At 41.1% G+C, this 8,114-nt stretch overlaps 1 protein-coding gene across 2 annotated transcripts in view; it reads right to left on the bottom strand.

Moving 5' to 3' along the window:
- tmem108 (transmembrane protein 108) overlaps positions 1 to 7,324 on the bottom strand; it is a 48,304-nt gene extending 40,980 nt beyond the window's left edge. Inside the window, exon 1 of one of the 2 annotated variants that reach the window (XM_008396589.2) lies at positions 6,637 to 7,324. The gene's annotated coding sequence lies outside the window, so the exon portion shown is untranslated. The remainder of the gene's footprint in view (positions 1 to 6,636) is intronic. The other variant, XM_008396587.2, reaches the window with a different exon arrangement.
- Positions 7,325 to 8,114: the final 790 nt, after the last annotated feature.

Raw genomic sequence — 8,114 nt, 5'->3', positions numbered from 1 at the left:
GATGGATGGATGGATGGATGGATGGATGGATGGATGGATGGATGGATGGATGGATGGATGGATGGATGGATGGATGGATGGATGGATGGATGGATTTGGTTTTGGATGGATGGATAGATGATGGATGGATGGATGGACGTATGTTTAGTTGGATGGATGAATGGATGGACGGACATACGTTTGGTTGAATGGAGGGATGGATGGATGTATCGATGGATGGACGGATAGTTGGAAACTTAAACAATGAAACAGGAATTAGATCTAAATAAAATGAAGTCTGTGAATCTGTAAAACATCTGGTGTTTTTTTCTGCAGTACATTATTTTAATCTCTATATTAACCCAGAAACAAACAGTTGGCATCTAAATGAGAGACGTGTAAAAACTGAAATGATCTTTCTGGGGAGTCTTTACTACTTCATGATGTTTCGTAGAGGAACATGTTTCCTCAGAAGCCCCAGCTTCTTATTTCCACCTGAGAACAGAAGCTGGATGATGATTTGCTTCCTGGTTATTTGGGGTCACAGCTTGACATCCAGTCAAAGCTCTGAATAATCCTCACAGGTGTTCCCCACCATCACTCGGCATACACCTGCTTGTTTTGTCATTCCCTGAGTCAACAGCACCCTTACTACCTCTCCTACCACCATAATCCCATTGGACTCAATCATTTGCACAAAATGGTAAAGAAATGCACTAGTGGATCCAAAACCAAAACATTTCTTGCAGTTATTTTTTTATCCAACACACCCAATAACACCCACATTGATTTTTCTCCTGCGTCTCTTTGGAATATTTCTCTCTCTGATAGGAAAGTCGGATTAAAGGCTTCTCTGATCTTAGAGACACAAACAAATTCTCTTCAAACAGAATGCAGTAGGAAGGAAACTGATGCAAGATGCTAATTCACAGATTGGAGCGATAAAGACCAAAGTAAAGCCAAGACTCCTGGCTTCCTCCTATAAGAGATTTGATTCAATCTTTGCAGAACTGTAAGTATTTTTAAAGTGCAGCAGCTGAAGAAAAACTGGGCACTTCAGGGATCCGTCACCGCACTCACGTATACAAAGCTCAGTGGTTTAGGACGATTTCCTCCTGTGCCTTTAAAGGCATGAGAAGTCTAAGTGTCTGCTGCGTAAGAAGATCAGTTCACCTTAAAATGGGAACATGAATGTCTGTGCAAAACGTCAGAGTAATCCATCCCCGATCTGTCGAGATATTTCACTCAACAACCTCACATCTCACAAGCTTCAGAAAAGTCATGCGGCTCTGAGCCGCGAAGCATAACATGCCAGATTCAAAACAACAACTAAATGTTGCATTTCTTTTATTTTACTTAAATGCTTTACCACAGAATATTATGAAATGTTTCAAAATATTGCAAAGCAGAGGAGAAAGTTCTGAAAATAAGCCAACTAATTTCTTGGCACCCATGAGAGAAATATACATTGAAATTTGATTGCATTTGCTGAAGTTTTCCAACAATAATCTTTGGATTATTGTTAATCTTTAGAGATCTTTAGAGATTATTGTTGTTAGAGATTCTTTTCCCGTCCCTTATATTATCCTTAATTGGTCACGTTTTGGGCCATTAAGCTGCTGAAAGACCCAGTCCACTGCAGTTTCCCTTTAAAGCCTGCTGGTATTTCTCTGATGCTAACAAGAATCTAAACACTTTGTAGAAAACAGAAAAGGCTCACAGGACCATAGATCCTCTAACGCGGTTTCCTTTTTTGTTTCCCACTAGACCAACGTTGGAGCTCTTAAATTTCATCTCTCCACTGCGTATCGTTCAAGTTGTAGTTCCAGTAGTGTTTAGCAAACTCTGCATTTATGTTTGTGATGGTAGGACAGACAATGCCTTTTCTTTTTATCTTGTAGTTTCTGCGCTACTAAAGTAACATCTTCTAGTTTTTCCTATTTCATGGAGAGGCTAACAGAAATAAACCTTTTAGTGCTGTTTTATTATTAACCCAGTAAGGCAGGAGGTCAGATTAAAACATTAGACAGTAAATATATTATTCCAGTCACTGATTAAATGTGCTCAAATTAAAAGGGTAGATTTTTTTATTTTCACTTGAAGATGCCAATAAACAAAAAGGATGATGTTTTTTTTATATTACACAACTTGGGTAATAATTATAGGTTGGTCATAAGAAGGATCTTATTCTCTTCTTAATTAGTTATTTTTATTTTATTCATGTTCATCATTGTGTGTCAGGACATAAACAAGCTCTGTTTCGCGTGTTGCAAATGTAACTGTCCTGGTTTTAATTTTCACAATAAATGCTTCATCCATGCATGTGCAATAATTTTTGATCATAATCAATTATGCCCTTGAATTTTACATGAAAGAGCAATTTGGATTTCACTGTGTTAAAACCATACACACAATATCTGGTCTAAACACAGAAAGAAGATGTTTCAATAAGTTTTTGAGAATAAAAATGTCTTTGAAACATAAAGTAAAACCTTCTGAGAATCAAAAATGTCCACCTTAGTTCTTTGTATTTTGAGTGAATATAGAACATTTTGTTCTATTTATTCAAGCACCAAATCTTTATAAACATATGAAAGAGTCGCTGATGTTCCGGATTTATTCCAGATTAAAGCTACAAACACGTGAAGAAGATGCTCCTCAACCAGCTATCTGACTGCTCAGCTTCCTGAAAGTCTCCATAGCAACACCGGAAAACATCTCTGGTTATGTTGCATAACCAACATAAACGACCAACTCTCCGCCGGTCGTTTTCTGCATCCCAGAAGGTGACCATCAGAGGGTGGAGGTGCAGATCGGAGTGGCATGGCTGCAGCTGAGGAATGTCAGGAATCCCCCCCCTTTTAAACAGCTCATGCTCCGATGGTTTCCCGCGCGTCTTATCTCCTTGTGCCCGTCGCCATAGCGGTCAGTTCCAACTCCCACTTTACTTCCTGTTGCCACTGCTCTGCGTGGGCAGGTGTGTTTGCTGGTGTTTATCGGGCCTTTTGTTCACCCCAGAGACCACATGGTCTGTGTTTCACCGCGATTATGAAACTGCTGCGTACAGAATGACTATGACTAAGAGAACCAATACCAAAAGGTTGAGGGGTTCTGCTCGACAAAATCAAAGGCTGAGTATTTTTATTTATTTTTTGCCATTGTTGAGTTAAGTAGCTTTTCCCTGCTTTTCGACTTGGAATCTCCCCCTGTAGTTACAACCTATGACTCCCTTTAAACAGAAGTAATTTCCAAAGCAGGTAATAAAGTGCAGCATTTAGAAAATAATTCTGGTTCGGACCGTTTACTGTTTGGTGAAGGAAAAGCTCAAAGTCCAACCTGAGCACAGGCTGTGCACCACTGAGGCCCCATGGGGGCCACATTCCACCTCACCCTGTACCACTTTGCACCAGTCATGAGGGACGCCGACTTATAATTATAATTCCCGCTTTCTAAGTCCCCAGCCGGCCCTTTTCCCATCAGCTTGGACGTTTAGCCACAGGAGTCACAAGCCAGAGTTTCCCTTTTCCTGCAAATTCCTCCGATAAGCTCGCCTCACAGAGGCCCGCCGCTGCTGGATGGGACAGCCAATACTTTCCGGGTGTTTTTCCATTGTTAATGCAGACCTTTTCCTGACACTGGTGATAAGAGAGCAGCTGCTGAGATTGTTCAGCCGCTGTCCTGTGAAAAGTTCCTCCCAAAGCCGACAGCATATGTCAGGCTGAACGGGGCAGCATCGAAGTGACCGAGCTCAAAGTTTGACTGCCATTATTTTTGATAAATTCAGTGATTCTCATTTACTAAGATGATTTAATTTTTGTAAACTCAAAATTAAATCAGCTAAAGGTTTCACAAAGCTGATGATGTATTCTTGGATTTTTATGACGGATAAACAGTTCCCCAGGTTTTTTAGGAGTTTTTCTTTGGACTTTTCATGACAGAAAGCTTTTTTATCATTCAAATTTGAGACTAAAAATAATGTTAAGGTCATATTTGATCAAAACAATGGTAGTTCATTGATCTTTGGACATCATCAGGCTGGTTTTTCAGATGAATCTGCAAATAAAACCTCTGACAGTACTGTTCATATCTAGGCTGAGTCAATTTTCCAAAGTTTAACTGCTTAAAACTAACGTCTTCGCCTGCGCACATAAATTTGTAGTCGGCAGTAAATGACAATTTAGACAATCTGGGTGGTTATATTTTGAATTAAAGGCTAATGCAGTGTAAATTGCGGGTGAGTTTTCAAAGTAAAAGCTCATGGCCAATACTGCAACATTTAAAAATGAATTTGGCTTGACTGTAATAAGTCATGGGTTCCTTTGTAAACTAAAGACATGCTTTACCCAACTTGACATAAACTAACACAAAATGGTTCTCCATACATGCACAAACTGTATATGTCCTATTTGGCACCTGATATGGGTCTAATCCATAATTTTAATGTCACATCTACTTTAAAAAATAACCAAGTCTAATTAATGTGTTGTAAGAACTCACTTTCTCCCATTTTTCTGCACACGTTCACCGCTATTATGAAACTGCTCTGACAAAATCAAGCTTGGAAGATGAGCAACGGGACATATATATATATTTTTTACATCCTTTCTCTTTATTTTATGAGTGGCAGCCATGTTGGATTTTGGGCTGGTCAGAAATTGTACTTAAAGATGCCCTCCAATAAAGTTTTCAGCTTAAAACTTCCAACTTCTAAGAACATGGATACACTTGTGAACATGTTCATAATCTGTCGTTTGATTTGGACTGCCTCGATACTGTTTAAGTTGATAATTATCATAATGACTGTGTTGTGCAGGAGTTTTCCATACTGGTGAAGTTGAGGACATTGTATGTTTCTTCCTGTCTCAATTAGATCTAAATGCCTGAAGACGGCAGCAACAACTGAGGATGAACAAGTTCACAGAAGTCATTTCCATTTTTCCCTTTGCTTCATTCGATCAAAAATGAAACATCATCAATTCCCTATTGGTCCCTCGGGATAAACCCAACCGGTCACTAAGCATTGTACACACAGCATAAATGTCCTCATTAGCCGTAAGTGCTTTGCTCATGTGTTCCCTAATACCCCATTCATGCTATCCCAGCATGTCAGCTCGCTCTGAGGGAGCTGTCAGCTACAGATGCCCCCTCTTGCTCCATCCCCCCACTCATGGCCCACATGGCTCTGGAGGATTGTCCCCCTTCAAACAGAACAAAGGATTTTGGGGGGTTTATGTGGACAGCATGCGACCAAACATTCCTGACACAATGGGAAGGGCTGGCCGGCAGGTTCAGTTAGTGGACACTTTAAATCTGGGCTCTTTGTAAGTAAGTAAGTAAGTAAGTAAGCTTTATTTCTATAGCACTTTTCACAGACCAGAGTCACAAAGTGCTGCACAATTTATAAAAATAAAAACAATTGAAAACAAATTAAAAACAAACATACCAACATTAAAACACAATATTACATTAAAAAGCAAGTTTAAAAAAGTGGGTCTTAAGTTGTTTCCTAAAAGTGTCTATACAATGTAGAGATCGAATGGTGCAAGGTAGCTCATTCCATAGGYGRGGCGCCACAGCTTTAAAAGATCTGTCTCCACGAGTCTTAAGAAAGGTCMGAGGAACCGTCAACAAGTTCAGGTTCGACGACCTGAGRCTCCTARTCGAAACATAAGGCTGTAGGAGGTTCTTAATGTAGTCTGGCGTCTGTCCATGGAGGGCTCTGAAAGTCAGTACCAAGATTTTGTAGTATATCCTATAAGACACAGGCAACCAGTGCAGGCGTTTGAGGATGGGCGTGATATGTTCCCTCCTGTGGGTGCAGGTGAGCAATCGTGCAGCAGAGTTTTGTACTACCTGCAGACGCATTAACTCCCTCTTATTAAGACATGTAAACAGGCTGTTACAATAATCCAGTCTCGATGAGACAAAAGCATGAACAATCATCTCAAGTTCACCGTGAGTCACCATTTTACGGAGTTTAGAAATGTTCCGAATGTGGAAAAAACTGTTTCTAACAAGCTGATTTGTGAGCCAACTATTCCAAGAAGTACAAAGCTTAGGGTTCTGTCCTGCAATAGGACATCTGGTGTTATAGTTGAACATTTTTAGGAGTGTTGTCTCCTTTGTTTGCCTTGTTCCTTCCAGGTCGTTAAAGCAATTAAGACTTTGGAAGATCTTTGAGGCAGATGCAGTGAGAGTTGTAAGACTTGAGAAAGTTTATCAGTGGAGGAAAAGCAAACCAATCATTGCATCTTCACACACTATCACTCAATGCATGGTATTCCCAATAATTCATGTTGTAGAACAAGAGTTACAAACCAGAGATGATGGATGATGAAAACACAAGATCCATTCAACTCCTGTGCATTAATATGACTGGGAATCTCCAGGAATCTTCAAATACCTCACCACCAACATCCCAGCATCTTATCCTGGACTGTCCTCTACTTTATTCCACCAATATCCTGATCATCCAGTACAATCAGCTTAATGATCACATTGGTTTTCCTGCAGTATTCACGATGTTCAAAATCCTATACCTGGCACCATCACAGGAGATCACGATTGCTTGTAACACCCATATGAGATGCTCTGAATATGAAAGAAGCAATGAGTCATTAAGGTGCAGAGAAAGTGGGATAAAGTGGAGGTCCTTACCTATGACACTAGGTGCTCTGAAACGTCGGGTACTTGCCGTATCCGAGAAAAACGCATCCGACAAGCCGCTCTGCCGGACTTCACACCGCCCAGGCGCACATGTTGCCCGTCCCCGTCGTTAATAAACGCAGAAAAGAAGAAGCCAGCAGAGCCGCGGACCGAGTCTCCGTGCGGGTACCCTGGCCGGCTGGTGTTTGTAAAGCGCCGGACTCTAGATGCGCAGGGCGCCTCCCCTCGCCGGACTCCCGAACATGTGAGCCCACCTTTCCTCTCTCGGTGCTGACGCCATAAATAGACCCGGACGTGAAGCAGCAGCCGTCCTTCCTCTCCTCAGGCGCCGCCGGTGATGAAGCAGCGGTCCGCGGTGGCTCGGTGCGCAGGACGCCGGTGCCACCCATCCACCGCCAGGAGGATTTCTCGGGGAGTGAGGACGGACGGAGAATTTTAATGAGGACTGCTGCAGTTTCCTCCCTGATCGGAGGGTCGTGGTGAAAACTCACCCGCTGGCTCAAAGGCTTTAGGGTTTTAAGGTAGTTGTCTCTCACATGAGGATGAAGTGATGCGATGATGAAGAGTCAGGAAGACTCAACTCCTGGAGTCCTGCCAGCCAGCAGAGGGGGGCATAAAAGCACCTCTATGGGACACCTGTTGATAATTAGATAACAGCCTTCCCTACCAAGCAGAGTGAGCCAATAAAACATACTTTTCGTTTAGTAACGTCCTGAGTCAGTTGGTCTCAATTTCTTCACATGTTGCCCTTAAAACGTCATTGTTTTTAATGGTTCTTGATTTAAAGCTCTCCAGGTTTTCTTTTTAAGATTTATTTTCAGAAGAAATTTACGTTTTTAATTTTTAAGCAATTTAACTGACTTATGATTTATTCTGATTAAATATCCCTAAACTCTAATGTCAAACCAGTGTTATGCCAGCACAAAACAGACCAGCTAAAGTTTGTAAATATGATTTTACCCAGTTTTCTTCTTAAAATTAATTTTGGTATGAGTAAATTGGCACTAAAAGAGGCCCAAAATGTCACTTCACGGACGAGATGGGTACCAAATTGGATTTGGATTTGTCTAGGGTTAAATGGGTCACAAATAGATTTTGGTCAGGTTAAATTTGAACTACATGAGTCAAACATGCATTTTCAGACTTATTGAATCCTTTGGTTGTCCAGACTAAATATTAAATGTGGGTGGCTGCTAATGGGCCCCATTTATGGGACCCACTTTGACTGACTAAATACAAATTTAGACTCCCTACATACTTAGCTTGATCTGAAATGGGCATGATATGATGCCATCCATTCATGACCCTCTTGGGTTCGATGTTTTACCTGCATTGGATGTGTAAAGCATCAAACAGGATTATAATCAGGCTGTATGGGTACTAAATAGGCTTCTGTTAAGGAACCAACTATGTTACAATGTATATTTGTAAAACCAATTGGGCTCCCCATGTAAGTCCTCAGTTGTTTC

Source organism: Poecilia reticulata, linkage group LG20 (assembly GCF_000633615.1).
Source record: "Poecilia reticulata strain Guanapo linkage group LG20, Guppy_female_1.0+MT, whole genome shotgun sequence".
Taxonomy (NCBI): Eukaryota; Metazoa; Chordata; class Actinopteri; order Cyprinodontiformes; family Poeciliidae; genus Poecilia; species Poecilia reticulata.
Note: the sequence above shows the minus strand (reverse complement) of the source record. Positions and strands in the feature narration are given on the sequence as shown.